Below are 15723 nucleotides of genomic sequence, written 5' to 3' on the forward strand. Positions count from 1 at the left end.
TCAGTGTCTGCCTTGCAGACACTGAAATACGCGACGGGTGCCACTGCACCCGTCGCACCTTCCCACTCCGCCGGCTCGATTACGAGCCGGCATCCTCGTGGGAAGGGAGTTTTTCCCTGGGCTGGCGGGCGGTCTTTTGGAGACCGCCCGCCAGCCCAGGGAAAAACTCATAATACCCTCCGCGGTCTTCTGACCGCGGAGCGGTATAATGGGGGCGGAATTCTGGCGGGCGGCCTCCGCCGCCCGCCAGAATCAGAATCACCCCCCTCTGATCTTCTGTGTACTCTTAAAATGTTTAAACACAAATTGCGCATATTGTAAATTTATATATATATATATATATATATATATATATATATATATATATATATATATATATATATATATATATATATAGTAAACACCATAAAAGGATTGTGCACCATGAATAACACAATATGGATTCAGGAAAAAACAAATCACATAACTTGTCAACTCGAATATTACATGATAAATATCTTAGAATAGTGGCATACAATAAACAACATGAATTAAACTTGAGGAGAGAATCGTGCGTCTTGCCGATTCGAGTGTCACCATGTAAAAAGCCAAGAAATGGTAGTACGCAATGAATATCAAAGTCAAATCATCATTAAACGAATCACGCATCTTGCCGATTCGTAAACCACGATGTAAATGCCAAGAAATAACAGCTCACAATGAATAACAAGATCAAAGTATAATGAAACGAATCGCGCGTCTTTTGCCGATTCTTAAGCCACCATGTAAATGTCAAGAAATGGTAGCGCGCAATGAACAACAAAGTTAAAACATCATAAAACGAATTGCGCGTCTTGCCGATTCTTAAGCGACCATGCAACTGTCAAGAAATGGTAGCATGCAATGAATAACAAGATTAAATTATCATGAAACGAATCGCGCGTCTTGCCGATTCACAAATCACCCTGCAAATGTCACAAACACTCAAGCGCATATTTCACACGTGCAAAGTACTCTGTTAATCATAAAAGAATTAGGCCCAAGAACATGAGAGTTCTCGATAACGGCGTCGGGAGGTCAGCCCAACCACTGTCTTACCGCCCAGAACAAGGATCTCCAAATGAAGAATAAAAGTCAGATGTCTGGAAGATCAAATAGGCCACCGGGATAGGAGCTCAGGAAGTAGCTGCTGCTCTGCACCGGGACCTCTGAATAGTGAGCACTTGGAGCTGGGCTGGCTCCTTTTTATGGAGTCTTGGCCCAGCCCACAACCACACCCAGGCATGTTGTAGGGAAAGTCTCTAGAAAGCCCTGGAAAGGGACCACACCCTAACACACTCTGACAGCCTGCAGCAATACATTGGAAATGAACAGCATTTGTAAGCACATTAAAAATAAGTCTTCAGGATTGAACTCTGCAATGCAAAAGGTTAAAGAACAACATATCAGCACAATGCATAAATTACGTTGTTTTGAGAGTGCTGGGTTTTTGCATTCTAGTTGCCAATAGAGCGCGCACTGCCTTGGTGTTGACACTTTACTGTAAACTACTATACTCTACACTACCGCCCTCTATGCCAGTCCACTCAATGCCATTCAATTCTACTTCACTCAAATCTATGCCGCTCCACTCTCCATCCTGCACTATTCCACTCTATACCATTCCACTCAATGCCACTTTACACCCCTCCACTGTGTGCCACTCCACTCTTTGCCACTCTGCTCTACAGCCACTCAATTGTATCACACTCTACTCTATGCCCCCATTCTATGCCCACTCTATGCCATTTCTTTGCATGGCAGTCCACTCTACGGCACTCCACTATATGCCGCCCCACTCTAAAGCACTCCACTCTATACCACTCCATTATACACACTTTATGCTAATCCACTCTATGGTATTCCACTCTATGCCACTCCACTCTATGAAGCTCCAGGCTATGCCACTCCACTGTATGCTACACCACTCTACACCACTTTACTGTGTGCTATTCTACTGTTTGCCACTCCACTCTTCAGCCTTCTGCATTGTGCCATTCCACTCTGCAGTACTCCACTCTATGCCAATCTAGTCTAGGCCACCACTCCATTCTAGACTATTCAACTCTTCACAGCTCCGCTCTCTGCACTCTACTGCATGCCCCCACACTGTATGGCACTCTACACTATGCACTCCACATTACATTACTCAAATCTATGGCACTTGATTTTACACATTGCACACCACTCCATGCTATTCGGCTCTTCACCACTTCACTCTATGCCACCCCACTCTATTCCATAAACCTCTATACCACTGAACTCTACACCATTCCACTGTATACCACTCTACTGTACATCACTCCACTCTACGCCAATCCACTCCATGGTATTCCACTCTATGCAACTACACTCTACACCACTCCATTCTATTCCATTCCACCCTGCTCCGTTCTACTCTGCAACACTCCACTGTATGCCACCTAACTGTACACCACTCTACTGTACACCAATCAACTCTACCCAACTCCACTGCATGCCACTTTACTCTATGCTATTCCACTCTACTCCTCTCCACTCTATTCCTCTCTACACCACGCAACTCTACATTATTCCACTTCATGCCACTCCACCTTATGCCACTCCACTCTACGCCACTCATCTCTATGTCACTCTGTTCTATGCCACTCCGCTGTACTCTATTCCACTCTTTTCCACTCCACTATATACAGCTCTACAGCTTTCTATGCCTCTCCACTAAACACCACTCCACGGTACCCTATGATGTGTCATTATATTCTACGCCTCTCCAATATATGACATTCCACTTCATGTTATTCCACACTACTCCTCTCCACTCAACTCCATTTTATGCCACTCTACTGTATGTCACTACACTCTATACCACAGCACTGTATGCCAGTCTACTTTACAATTTTCCATTCAATGCCACTCAACTCTAAATAACTTGAATTTATGCCATTCCTCTTAAAGCTATTCCGCTGTATGCCACTCTATGCCCCTCCACTCTATGCCCCTCCACTCTACACCATTTCACTCTATGTCACTCCACTCTGTGCTATTCCACTCTACGCCACTCAACATAACCTTGCTGTACCCCCTCCACCCTACACTATTCCACTCTCTGCCACTCCACTATATGCTACTCCACTCTCCACCCTCTACTGTACACCACTCGACTCTACGCTATTCCACTGTAAACCACTCAACTATACCCCACTTCACTCTAATCCTTGCCACTCTGTGGCACTCTACTCTATGCCACTCCACTCAATGCCACTCCATCATGCCCCATTCCACTCTTTGCCACTCCACTGTACGCCACTCCATTGTACGCCACTCCACTCTATGCGACTCCACTCTTCTTAGTCAATCAGAGCAGTATCTCACCTCAAAGCTGCAATGTTACAGACATGCACATGTTTGTTTTGACAAGGAGTTATCCATTAAGGTTTACAAACTCCATAGTACTTGTTAGATTTCACATGAAGTTATACATTAGAATCATAAGCTCCCTCTGCCAAAACTTAGGAGGGGTAGTGTGTTCATTTGTTTTAAATACCCTGAGGGCGTGAAAGATCTACTTTATAAATGTCAGCTCTGTGATGTGAGTCCATGACAAAATTAGTGTGTTTCCTCTAGGATTTTTTATTAGACCCTGTGCCCAACCTCACACTCCACACGCCCAAAGGCCGTGCATGGCACGTGGTTGGTATGGTAAGGTATGGTAATAATCAATTGTGTTATGTTACAAAACCCCTGAAAATGCATTCACTGAAGAAATCAAAGGTTAATGTAACTCTACAGCTACTTGGGGGCTGCCAGCAGGAGTGATGTAACCCTTTGAATGTTTAAGGCCATATTACGCTGTGGTATGGAACCCATGCATTTAGGGTAAGTGTTGTGTGGCCAGTATTCTGGCTAAGATGTTGTAGATGATGTTTAACGGCATGACATCATGTGCTTGGCAGTGGGATGATTAATGCCTCTCTTGTAGTCAACAGCAGGGAATGAGTGTCTCTCACCAAAGTACCTCAAGAATTCTGGAAGTTAGTGGATTGCTGTATGCAGTGTAAAACTCCACTGGGAGCCCGTCAGAACCCAATATTTTACCCTGGACCATGGGGGCAATGGTGGACACTATCTATTCACTATTTATGCCTGCTTCCAATTGATCCACCGCATGAAGAGGGCGAGAGGGCATGTGGATCTGCGCAAGGTATGAGCACATTACCTCGGGTGATACATGGCCATGTGAAACATACAGGGAAGGCCAGTAGTTCTTGAACAACTTGTTAATTTTGAGTTGCCTGTATATTCTAGAAGCCTGAGCAATCTCTAACTCCAGAATGGGAGGAATCCTCTTCAATGGATTTACCAGCCAGACCAGTAGAGAACCTGACTTGTCCCGTTCCGCGTGTGCTCCAGCCATGTATTCTTGGTAATCAAACAGTGGATCTTTTTGACCAGTTTTGCTAGTGTTTCCCACTCTTCCAAGAGTGGCTAGTGCCACGTAGGGTCCCTGTATCTATGCTCCTCGAATTGACTGAGCATATGCTCTTGTGCTAGGTTCTCACATATTAGAGTTTCAAGGACCACACTCAGATGAGCAATGCACTGTCCTCTGATTACAACTTTAAAAGCTTCCCACTGCATCAGAACAGAGGAGGATGTAGGTGTATTCTCAGTGAATTATTAATGGATTCCCTTCCCCATCAGGTGTCAGAAAGCTGTATCCTCAAAGTTGTCCCTTTTGAGGTGCCAAGTTGGGATGTTAACCGGGGAGGGCACACACGCTAACATCAGGAGCAATAGGTCATGATGGATATGGTCCTAGACAAATACTCAAAGTTAGTCACTAATGTGTGTACTGATGGTATGCACAGAAAGGTATCTAGGTTCACATATGTCATGCAATGAGGAGTCAAAGGAGTAGTCTCTAAAGTCCTGATGAGCTTATCTCCATGTGTCTACCAATCCCCAGTATCTTTGCCACATCCAACAGGGTAGTCCCTCAGTAGGGGGTTCAAATGACCCAGTAGGGTGGGAAATGAGAGGGGCCAGCACCAGGGACATCTTGTAAAAAACTTGAGGCTGTTCAGTGTTGCGTGGATCAATACCATTAATTCCACTAAGTTGTGCTACAGTACTTTTCTTAAGCCTGCTAGGCCTTGGAATGGTTTAGTAGTCAATTCTCCTCACTACTGTGTTGGGTGCACTTTACGAATATCATTTTTAATTTCAGGACATCTATACAACATAATTACTGAAGTTTGCCTCTGTGTAAATCAGTCTGCATGTGTAAAATAATGAAAATCACACAAAGTCCTCATCATTCTATTAATCATAATTTACACTTTTAGCTTGCTTCATTTGTAGCTGGAGACACATTTGAGGTACAATCCAGATTTTAATTTCATATTGTTTGTAAATCATTTTAGGTCCAGCACCCAGGGTCAGTGGACTACAGTCTGCAAATGAAGACACCGCCACACCAGAACAGGATCAAGCTTTCATTTAAGACACCATTCTTGCAACTCCAGATGATAAGGAGCTGCCTGGTCCATTTGGTCTGTCTGGGCAGACAGCTACAGTGAGTTTAACTCGGCCCACGCACACACCTCCTACCATAGCTGTAACAATACCTCTGCCAATGGCTACCTCCACTGCCTGTGTCCAAAGGAACATCACACCAATCTTGTGCCCCCATCCCAAGTCCAGGCTGCTGTTAACACAACTTCACCACCACCTCCAGCTCTGCAAGGATTCAGTGGGAGGGGGCACACTGCCTCAAGGGCACAGGGTAAAGGGGGCATGGGTCATGGGAGGTAATCTGGCGGCCAGCAAAGTGAGGCCACTAGGATAACCGTCACCCAGATGACCATCAACCAAGTCTTGGGAGCACTACAGGATTCACAAGACGTGATGGGCCAGGTCCTAGCAAAGCTTTGGGGCAATAAGCAGGTACAGAGTAAGCAGAATGTTGAGATGCAGAATCACAAGTTCAATGTGTGCTTCTTGAATGGGGTGATATTTGGAATTTATTATCATATGTCTAGAGCCTTTTGTGTACCATCTACCCCTGTCTGTACTCCTTCTGTACTCCTTCAAATTCAAGATAAAGTACACCTTCCTCAGCCACAGACAGAGTGGCCCGGCCACAAAAGGAAATGGCTCCACCCACCCTAGTCCCTGTAACTGTGCCACCCACCCCCAGGAGGGGAAGTTCATCCAGACCACCAGGAGAGGATGGCAAGTCCTCCACCACCTCCAAGAGACGCCAATCCTGATTTCCTCCTGGGTGTGTTTTCCATTCACTCTGTGGACTATTTCATGGCCACATTTACCTTTTTTGAGGACAGTTGTATCTTGTACATTGGACTCCAAACTGTTTAAGCTCATCATAAATAGTTTCATTTACCATGATGGGCATAATTGAAACATTTTTTGGTTAATTTGTGTCAATAAAATAATTTTACTTACACAAAGTTAAAAACTGGTGGTATTCATTTTGGCATTTCCTTTTTTGTCTTCCTTCTTTTCATTTTTTAAAGATATTATTCAATAATTTCAAAATAAAAATAAGGCATCACAATTAGTTTATATGTTTTCCATTTCTTATTAACCAAAAAAAATGAAATCTCAATATATTGGTGTCATATATTTGTTAATAACAATTTGTAATGGGTTCTTTATCCCTGAAGCAAATAAAAGGGATATTGGAATAAGATAACAGGCGCAGAAGGTAGGGTTTAGTTAGTTTATTCGTGTTTTGGTTTTAAGGATGGCTTTTTATCCCTTGTTTTTTTTGTTCACAAGGATAACGCACTTGCAATCCAGAAATAATTAACAAAAGTTCCCTTTTCTTCTCTTTCAGGGTTTTGGTGGTAGTCCATAAGTAACCCGGTCCAGCTTTGGGAAGGTCTCCGGTCCTCCTCTTCGTCAGTGGGCCAGGCTCTCCAAAGAAATAGAAAGAAGGATAACAAAACAGGCAAGTGGGATATATATATATAAGGTAAGTATATAGGGTTAGTAGGGCGGTGGGGAATAGGTATAAGTGAAGGGAAGTGAGGGTTTAACTGTCCTTTGGTTTGTGGTTCCCCCCTATGGGTGTTCTCAGACATTCTCCTCTTTGTAGAAATCCTCTGGCGGTTGGTTCCCTTGTGAGGTTAGGTTTACTTTAGGGGTCTTTGTTATATGGTCTCCCCTTCCCGGCAGGACCTCCCTTCCTTTCCCTTGTCTCCCCTTTTTCCTAACAACCACCCTCTCGCAAACCCCCAGCTGCGGTACGAACGTACCTGAGGTGGCCACGCCCCTCCGGGGACGTGGCCGGCACTTTGGCAGCCTCCCGGCTTCTCTCCGACGGGGGCGGGAGAGCCCCGGGGCTCTCCTCTCTCTCTCGGAGTCTCGGCTCCTTCGACGGGTTCCTTTCTCTCTGTCCTCGGCGTCCCGGTCTCCTTCTCCTCCGGCCGCGCACGTCGAGCTACCACTTCCGTCTCCTCCCCCTTTTCATCTTCTTTTGGTCCGTCTTTTCTTTCGGTTGTCGTCCAGACGCCGAAGGCGTCTGACGTCACAGGCTCGCGTCCGTCCCGCACAATGTCCTGGAAACCGGCGTCCGGAGACGTCCGGTTACACATCCCCTCCCTTGAATGGGGCTGTTCGAGACCCAAAGGTCCCGGGAACCGGGATAAATAGTCAGCCTGTCCAATAAGATCACCAGGGAGATGGCAAACCTGGAAGGAGAAAGGTTGAAGCTCCATAAACCATCTCAATATGCGACTGTTAGTATCTTTATACCTCGATAGCCAGGTGAGGGGAGCGTGGTCCGTATATAATAGAAAGGATCTTCCTAGGAGGTAATATTGGAGGCTCTCAAGTGCCCACTTGATGGCGAGACATTCTCGCTCAATAATGGGATAGTTTCGCTCCCTGGGAAACAGTTTACGGCTAATAAAGACCACGGGGTGACTAATACCTTTTTCATCTTTCTGAAAAAGCACGGCCCCCAGACCCACGTCTGAGGCATCCGTTTGGAGGTGAAAGGGGACAGTGAAGTCAGGACATTTTAAAATCGGTTGGGTAGTGAGATATCTTTGTAGGGTACGGTAACTATGGGACTGTACGGGGTTTAAATTCGTGATATTTTTTTGCTGTCCTTTCCTCAGGAGATCGGTTAGGGGAGCGGCCACGGTGGAATAATGGGGTATAAATCTTCGGTAGTAGCCTACCAAGCCTAAGAATGAGCGGACCTCCTTTTTCGTTGTGGGTGTCTCTATCCGTAGGATGGCTTCAACTTTACTCATTTGTGGTCTAAGTATACCTTTCCCTATATGATATCCTAGATAAGAGATCTCATTGAACGCCAACCGGCTTTTGGAGGCATTGGCTGTTAATCCAGCCCCTCGTAACGCTGTAAAGATTTTGGTTAAATGTGTCAAGTGGTCCTCCCAAGTCTCGCTGTGGATAACGATATCATCCAGATACGCGGCAGCGTATCTGGTATGAGGTCGTAGAATGGTGTCGATGAGACGCTGGAAGGTGGCGGGTGCCCCATGTAACCCGAAAGGGAGAACCTTAAAATGGTATAACCCAGAGGGGGTAGAGAAGGCCGTTTTCTCTTTATCTTCTGGCGTCAAAGGAATCTGCCAATAGCCTTTGGTCAAGTCGAGTGTAGACATGTACTTAGCTTTTCCCAACTTCTCTAAGAGTTCGTCTACCCTTGGAAGGGGATATGTGTCAAACTGGGATATAGAATTGACTTGTCTAAAGTCAATACAGAAACGTATGGACCCATCTGGCTTTGGCACTAATACCACCGGTGAACACCAGGGACTCTGGGAAGGCTCTATAACGCCTAGGTCTAACATCTTTTCTATTTCGTTTTCTACCAGGATCTTTCTAGCTTCTGGGATACGATATGGCCGTAAGCGTATGACCTTGCCAGGTGGGGTTATGATTTGATGATGCACCAGCTTGGTCTTGCCTGGTATCGAGGAGAACACATGGGCATGATCATGGAGGAGCTGATTTAATTGCTCACTCTGTTGGATCGAGATTTCGCTATTTATGGGAGGCACCTCGTTTCCGCTAGGATGCTCAGTGGGACACCACCCTATCTCCAACTCCTTAACGGTGTTAACTAGGCATCCCCTGGTTGGTTCTCCCTGTGGCTCTTCCCACTTTTTCAATAGATTGACATGAAAGATCTGTGACCGGTTGGAACTATCTGTGAGCTGGACCTTATAGGTCTCGGGGGTTATTACCCCTATCACTTTATAAGGTCCCTGCCACTTTGCCAGCAACTTGTTGTCTGAGCTGGGGAGAAGCACTAACACCTTATCACCTATGGTAAAGGTCCTTAATTGGGTATTCCTGTCGTAATATCTTTTCTGCTTTTCTTGAGCCTTCTCCATATGTTCCCTTACATTTTCCCACACATTTTGGATGTTGGTTTTTAACTCCTGGGTATATTCTAAGAGGGATTTTTCTCCGTCCTCCTCCTCCCATAACTCGGCAGCCATATCTAACAAGGTCCTGGGCTGTCGACCGAACAATAATTCAAATGGACTATGGCCCGTGGATGCTTGTTCATGGGTCCTGATAGCGTATAACACTAAGGGGAGTTTTCTATCCCAGTCCTTACCTGTCTCTGAAATAGATTTCTTTAGTAGAGTTTTCAGAGTGCGGTTATACCTTTCTACCAAACCATCCGTTTGAGGATGATAAACCGCTGTCCGTAACTGTTTGATCCCTAGAAGTTGACATATTTGTGACATCAAGTTGGACATGAACTGGGTACCTTGGTCTGTTAAAATTTCTCGGGGAAAGCCTATTCGGGAGAAGAACCCTATCATTGCATGAGCTACGCTCTTGGAGTTAATACTGCTGAGTGGGATGGCTTCTGGGTATCTGGTGGCATAATCCACCAATACCAGTATATAACGGTATCCTCTAGAAGAAGGTAGGAGAGGACCTACAATGTCCATTCCTATTCTTGAAAAAGGGATGTCTATAATGGGCAACGGTTGTAAGGGAGCTCTTCTTTTGGGACCAGGATCAATCATTTGGCATTTGGGACATTGCTGACAAAACCTCCTAATCTGTGAAAAGACCCCCGGCCAGTAAAACTTCCTCAACAGATATTCTTCCGTTTTCTCCCTGCCATAGTGACCCCCCCCGGCTGGCTATGGGCTAGGTGTAGGACTTGTGGTCTATAAGGTTCGGGGACTAATAGCTGCTTCTTTTCTTCTCGGTTATTACCAGTGACACGGTACAACAGATTTCTGATTATGGTAAAAGAGGGGCTTTTGTCTTGGGGTTCCCGGGGTCGGGCATTTTTCCAGGCATGGATCAAACTCGGATCTTCCCTTTGACAACTACGGAATGGGGGAAGGTCAGTAAGAGTGAAGACCTTTGTAATTACCCTATCTGGACTCATGTTTCCTTGGGCAAAGACTCTTCGGGTTTCTCTCTTTTCTTTTCGGGAGGGTCGGTATCTAACCACCGGTGGTGTTATTGGCGTACTAGAAAAAGGAGCTCTTTTCCACCATGTGCTCATGTTTTCAGAGTCTTTTGTACTGTCAAGAAGTTCCGAAAAGTCAGGGAAGTCGGTTCCTATGATAGCTTCTTCGACTAATCGTTCCACCACCCCCATCCTTATGGGGACTTCTTTTCCATCCCAGGACAAGGTTGTCCAGATTAGGGGGTATTCTCTTGTATCTCCATGAATACAACATATGGATACTGTAAGCCCTGAAGCAAAAAGGGGTTTTTCCAATAAATCAGCACGAATTACAGATTGGCTGCACCCTGAGTCGATGAGCGCTACTGTGGTTCTTCTATTGATAACAAGTCTCTTCTTGTATCGGGTTTCCTTTCCCCCTGTATAGAAGACTCTCCCCCTGGTGACTCCTATTTCCATCGGCTCTGACTTTTCTGATTTCAGTGGGCAAACACGGGCGATATGTCCCCACTCTCCACAGCTAAAACACTGTGGTTGTTGCATATAGGGTCTTTCTGGACCTCGTAATTTTCCCGGATCCTCGGTTGGTTTTCGCCCTAGGGATGGGGAGGGTCCGAGGTTCTGTCGGATGGGGTTAAGTGTTGGCCGTACGGGAGGGATTTTGAACTCGAGGGAGCGGTGAAAGGCACAGGCTAATTCAATAGTGGTGTTAGTATCTGGACTTGGGTGTTGCTTGATCCAATTACGGGTATTGGTAGGTAGGGCATCTAGATATTGTTCTAGAAGAACAACCTCAATGATATCCTCCCTATTGGTCCCAATGGGACCTAGCCATTTGAGTCCTAAATCCTTAATTCGAAAATATAGGGCCCGGGGATTCTCGGAGGGTCCCCATTTGGCTTTCCTAAACCGGACCCTATAATGTTCTGTATCAAACCCCACCCGCTCCAGGATACTCTTCTTAATATCCTGATAGGGTGTCGTTCCGCCTGGGTTTACCGCTTGATAAGCCGCTTGGAGAGTTCCTGTCAATAACGGGGCGATGTATTGGCCCCACCTATCCTGGGGCCAGGTGGCGGAAGTAGCAACCCGCTCGAAATTCGTGAAAAAGGCATCCGGGTCTTCGCCTTCCTGATATCGCTGCAGGACCGAACTGGGTACGTTCGGATGTACCCGGGTAGCGGCAATAGTGTCCGTGAGGTTTTTGATTGCAGTCTCATGGACCAACTGATTGTTGGCCATGATAGTGGCCTGACTTTTCAGAGCGCTTTGTAGGGCCTCCCTTTCCACTTTAGCCTCCTTCTGTTGCTCTTCCCACACTACTTGCAGATGCCTCTGCCCTGCGGCTAGCTGCTGCATCATCTCTGATAGGGTGGGTGTGCCCTCCATCGTCTTTGGTTACCTGTAGTTATTCCAATATCCCACTTCTGACACCACTGTAATGGGTTCTTTATCCCTGAAGCAAATAAAAGGGATATTGGAATAAGATAACAGGCGCAGAAGGTAGGGTTTAGTTAGTTTATTCGTGGTTTGGTTTTAAGGATGGCTTTTTATCCCTTGTTTTTTTTGTTCACAAGGATAACGCACTTGCAATCCAGAAATAATTAACAAAAGTTCCCTTTTCTTCTCTTTCAGGGTTTTGGTGGTAGTCCATAAGTAACCCGGTCCAGCTTTGGGAAGGTCTCCGGTCCTCCTCTTCGTCAGTGGGCCAGGCTCTCCAAAGAAATAGAAAGAAGGATAACAAAACAGGTAAGTGGGATATATATATATAAGGTAAGTATATAGGGTTAGTAGGGCGGTGGGGAATAGGTATAAGTGAAGGGAAGTGAGGGTTTAACTGTCCTTTGGTTTGTGGTTCCCCCCTATGGGTGTTCTCAGACCTTCTCCTCTTTGTAGAAATCCTCTGGCGGTTGGTTCCCTTGTGAGGTTAGGTTTACTTTAGGGGTCTTTGTTATATGGTCTCCCCTTCCCGGCAGGACCTCCCTTCCTTTCCCTTGTCTCCCCTTTTTCCTAACAACCACCCTCTCGCAAACCCCCAGCTGCGGTACGAACGTACCTGAGGTGGCCACGCCCCTCCGGGGACGTGGCCGGCACTTTGGCAGCCTCCCGGCTTCTCTCCGACGGGGGCGGGAGAGCCCCGGGGCTCTCCTCTCTCTCTCAGAGTCTCGGCTCCTTCGACGGGTTCCTTTCTCTCTGTCCTCGGCGTCCCGGTCTCCTTCTCCTCCGGCCGCGCACGTCGAGCTACCACTTCCGTCTCCTCCCCCTTTTCATCTTCTTTTGGTCCGTCTTTTCTTTCGGTTGTCGTCCAGACCCCGAAGGCGTCTGACGTCACAGGCTCGCGTCCGTCCTGCACAATGTCCTGGAAACCGGCGTCCGGAGACGTCCGGTTACACAATTCTTTGTCCAAACTGTAGAGAAATATCTACAACACATGGATTATTCAAAGAGTCTGTGGCATTTGGAACCTGATGTTCAAAGACCTTGGAAGAAGTGGAAATATTCCAAATAAACATATTGAATAGGCAAACTATTATTAGTTCATGTCATCAGCTGGAGCCAGACATTCTGCCTCACAATAGGAATTCTACATCAATTACCGGTTTAGTCAAAATCATGTCAGTAATACATTTTGTGGCAACAGGATCATATCAATATACTGTGGCAGTTTCTGGAGGCATGTCACAAACGAATTACAGTGGTGTGCTACAAAATGTTCTTTCTACAATGATGAGATACATCAACCGTTTCGTACACTGAACACAAAATGAAGATTTAGCCAATGTGAAGGGAGATCAGTATACTATGGCTTGATATATACATGTGGTTAGAGCAAAGTAGGCAGTATATAGTGGCTTGATGGCAATATCCAACATAAAACAGGTTTGATACAATCTCAAGTACTTCCATTCAATCATTGTGCAATTTGTCTGACATTTGATGTTACAATATGTAAAGGTAAACACTTAGGTGAAGGAGGAGTCAATAACATCTTGACTAAGGTCAATTTTTTCCTCTTCACCGCTGTCATCTTCATTAGGCATTTCAACATCCTCACCTGGTGTCTTTTCATGGTCTTTACCCTCTGTGATAATTGGGATGTTCTGTCAATGTTGCACAACATGCAGCAGGTTACCGTGATTTGGCACACATTATCGGGTGAGTAGAGGAGGGCTCCACCGTACTTGTCCAGACAAGAAACCTGGCCTTCAGGAGCCCACAAGCCTGCTCCACTGACCTCCATGTTCTTTCATGGGCCTCATTGATGCAGACTTCCCTTCTCATTGTTGGATTCCTCAGCAGAGCTAACAACCATGGTTAGTTAGGATAAGCTGAGACTCCTATATGAAAGTAAAAAATATATTGAGCAAAACTATCTCACCCCATTGTACATTCCTAAACTATAAATAAAGAGCTATCAGGGGCAGTTGACTGTTTACTGGGAGTTGGCCCCGGAGGGATCCCGTCCGAGCGACATCTGGGCGCCTTTGCGTTCATTCCTGGAATCTCTGTAACGAACTTAGATATGGTAATACCACCTGAAATACGGATTGAGAGTTCAGATTGTGCTGCTGAATGGATGCGCTCTGACTTCTATCCGCTAGTATAGAGGTGGTCATTATTGGGAATTGTAAGCCCTGCTCCCTTTTCCGCACTTTTTAATTTTGTTTTTTATAGCCTATGGTTTGATGCAGTGTGACATCAGTATTAAGATGCATCTCTAACAGTAATCTCACTGATTAGGAAACACTTTTTGTTTAGTTGACGGACCATATATGATTGTACTATGTAATATGCTTCATTGATACTCCCCTTCGGAGGATAGACGAGAGATGCTTGATGTCAGAAGAAAATCTAGTTATTGTATGTACATGCTGCTCAACTATTTGGGCTCTGTTGTTGTATGTTATAATAAAATTTGAAGAAAAATAAATAAAAATAAATAAAACTATAAATAAAGAGAATGATCCTCATTTCATATTGTGCTTACCAACAAACCAGGCCCTCTCAGGTCCAAGTTCTGACATTTGCAAGGGCATAGTGCTGTTCCGTAGTACAAAGGAATCATATGCTGACCCTGGGAAATGGGTACACACACACTTGAGATGTACAAATCAGGTAAGCAGGCAATTTTCACATTGATTGGGTGGAAGTTTATTTGATTGCAGTGGACCTGCTCCTTGGTGTGTGGTGGCACCAAGGCAATATGTATGCCATCAATTGCTCCAACCACATGTAGTATGCCACCCAAACCTTAAAAATCTCCTTTCTCATTGGCAAAATCCTGATATCTTGGAAACTGGATGAAACAGTGTCTCATCACTGAAGAAAGGACTTCTTGTAGCACACCACTGAAAGTTGGTTGTGACATGCCACCAGATACTGACATAGGCCCTCATTATGACCCTGGCAGTGAGTGATAAAGTAGCAGTAATACTGCCAACAGCCTGGCGGCACTTACCGCCAAATTATGGCCATGGCAGTGATAACTCCCATAGACAGCCAATGCACCAACCGCCAGGGCGTAAACAACACTCACCTCAACGGTAGCTGCCAACAGCCAGGAGGGAGACAAAGTACCGCCCACCATATTATGGCAGAGGAAACTGCCACCTTTTCCGGGGCGGTACCAATGCCATCATAAGCCTGGTGGAAACACACCACTGAAGAGAAAAGACTCACCATCGGAGACACAGGGAAGAACAATGCCGCCATGGAACCCAAACTGCAAGTTTTCACAATAATCTTCTATGTTATGCTCCACCTGGAACACCAGGCCCGACAAAGAGGACGACGGTGAGTACAGCTGCCTAGCACACGAGGGAGGGAGGAAAACGAGAGTGACACACACATGCACAACACACGCACAACACACACCCGACACACAAACAACATGCACACATCCAGCTGCACAAGAAAAACAATTTGCACCCGATACACGGCAGAATAATGCAAGGACAACAGGAATGTACGAAGGTGAATGTATTAATATCAATAGCTAATAAATAATCAAATTGTCAGTGAAACTGATATGTACACATGTGCACAAAGGGACACTGCCTAGTCTAATGTTCAAAGGGCCCACATAGCCACAGGGCACAGTCCAAGGCCCAACTCGAATCCTGACTTCATCCGGATAGGACACTGTAGGGGCAACAGTTTGCAAATGGCAGGCACTTCATGGGGATTGGGGGGCACCTCAGCCGGAGTCGGGAACAAGCCCACTGGTTCTGGAGGGGGCTCCATGCCCATTACTCTGTCCTGGGGAGTGCAAAGCCACAGTC

Source organism: Pleurodeles waltl, chromosome 3_2 (genome assembly GCF_031143425.1).
Source record: "Pleurodeles waltl isolate 20211129_DDA chromosome 3_2, aPleWal1.hap1.20221129, whole genome shotgun sequence".
In the NCBI taxonomy this organism is placed as follows: domain Eukaryota; kingdom Metazoa; phylum Chordata; class Amphibia; order Caudata; family Salamandridae; genus Pleurodeles; species Pleurodeles waltl.